We start from the raw sequence: 2,500 nt of genomic DNA on the forward strand, positions 1-2,500 counted from the left end.
CCTTAACCTAACCCGTGTTGTACCTTAACCTAACCCGTGTTGTACCTTAACCTAACCCGTGTTGTACCTTAACCTAACCCGTGTTGTACCTTAACCTAACCCGTGTTGTACCTTAACCTAACCCGTGTTGTACCTTAACCTAACCCGTGTTGTACCTTAACCTAACCCGTGTTGTACCTTAACCTAACCCGTGTTGTGCCTTAACCTAACCTATGTTGCGCCTTAACCTAACCTATGTTGCGCCTTAACCTAACCTATGTTGCGCCTTAACCTAACCTATGTTGCGCCTTAACCTAACCCGTGTTGCGCCTTAACCTAACCTATGTTGCGCCTTAACCTAACCCATGTTGCGCCTTAACCTAACCCATGTTGCGCCTTAACCTAACCCATGTTGCGCCTTAACCTAACCCATGTTGCGCCTTAACCTAACCCATGTTGCGCCTTAACCTAACCCATGTTGCGCCTTAACCTAACCCATGTTGCGCCTTAACCTAACCCATGTTGCGCCTTAACCTAACCCATGTTGCGCCTTAACCTAACCCATGTTGCGCCTTAACCTAACCCATGTTGCGCCTTAACCTAACCCATGTTGCGCCTTAACCTAACCCATGTTGCGCCTTAACCTAACCCATGTTGCGCCTCAACCTAACCCATGTTGCGCCTCAACCTAACCTATGTTGCGCCTCAACCCAACACACGTTGGGCCTCAACCCAACACACGTTGGGCCTTAACCCAACACACGTTGGGCCTTAACCCAACACACGTTGGGCCTTAACCCAACACACGTTGGGCCTTAACCCAACACACGTTGGGCCTTAACCCAACACACGTTGGGCCTTAACCCAACACACGTTGGGCCTTAACCCAACACACGTTGGGCCTTAACCCAACACACGTTGGGCCTTAACCCAACACACGTTGGGCCTTAACCCAACACACGTTGGGCCTTAACCCAACACACGTTGGGCCTTAACCCAACACACGTTGGGCCTTAACCCAACACACGTTGGGCCTTAACCCAACACACGTTGGGCCTTAACCCAACACACGTTGGGCCTTAACCCAACACACGTTGGGCCTTAACCTGCTCTGTAATTGTCATACGACGCGTTAAATTAGTGTAGTGTTGCCTAACTGCAACCCCCGCAATATAGTTTGCTACTCGCACTGCCCGGTCCCCAGAGTATCGCTTCATGTGAAACACCTTGCAGCTATACACTGTAATGCGGATGGCAGTAGGACGTACATGCTCAATGCCCTTCGCAGTTGTTCATTGGCATTCGCATGGCGAAGCACAGCCTACGTTGTGGTACGGCTTGTGTCAACTGTCCGCTGATGTTGTACGTCCAAATCACACACTGTACTGCACATTGGTCCTCATGTACTGAATGATACATCGTGGTACATGTGTGACCGTACCACGACTGCGCCAACAACGGCGAACCATACGGTCCAAATATTGTGCACTCAGCTACGTGTCGTCTCCCTATAAGAGCTGGATTGCAGTATGGTATGCCGTGGATGGCGATCAGCATGAGCCGTCTGTTGATGTAGTGGCGCGTGTTGTCAGACGTAGTCGTCTCCTCTCACACACCGTGATAGCATGGTGCACTGCGTTCCACATCTGCGACATGCGACAGAGGCCGGTTGACAGTCGTTCGCGCAATGGACATCGCATACGTACGGGGGCCACCTTCCACGTGTTCGCGAAGCGTGCACATGTTGTTGCGTGTATGTGGGCAGACATAGTGTGTCGTGACACCTGACACAGGCATGCAACAATCGTTGAATTTGCAAATGGCGATGGACGTCTACGTTTGCTGGTGACGTTACGCAAATGAACAACTGGTAAACCGTTGTGGTGCGGTTGTTCTCGCTAGAGGTGAATCAGTGATGGCGACGATCGGTTGAGCTACCAACCGGTTGTTTCAGCGATACCCACCATGCCCACGAACGTGAATGGCATGTGGGTGTGAAGCGATACGCGGCGGTGGCTGGGTGGGACCGTCCCCGGCCGGTGAGGGGGGGCCTCCCGGCGTGCTGGCCGCGCGGTGCGTGGGCGCACGCGCTACAGCCGGCTGGTGGGGGCGGCCAGTGGCAGGCGCGCCGGCCGACGGAGGCGGCAGGCGGCGCAGCTGCGCGCCGGCGCACCCTGCACGCGGCGCCGTGCGGCCAAAGTAGGTCCTCGCGGGCCCGGTGCGAAGCGCGGTGGACATCTGCAGTGTGCTGGTCCGATTGAGGACTGTGTGCGCTGAGGATGCGCCGCCGCCCGGCGCTCGGCGCCGCGACGCCGTCTGCTGCTCGGTCGCCTCTGCGGTTCTCGCAGGTGGATTGTATCGCAGCTGTGCGGACGTGTTGGCGCGTGCGCTGTGCTGGGAGAGTTCGCTTCGGCACCCAAGTGGGGCTTTTGTCCTTCTGTGGCGCTGGCGTTGGAGCTGCCGGCCACCGTAGGTGGCGCGTGTTGTCTCCCGCCGGCAATGCCACGACAGCACGCTCCCG

Source organism: Schistocerca americana, unplaced genomic scaffold (assembly GCF_021461395.2).
Source record: "Schistocerca americana isolate TAMUIC-IGC-003095 unplaced genomic scaffold, iqSchAmer2.1 HiC_scaffold_47, whole genome shotgun sequence".
Classification (NCBI taxonomy): domain Eukaryota; kingdom Metazoa; phylum Arthropoda; class Insecta; order Orthoptera; family Acrididae; genus Schistocerca; species Schistocerca americana.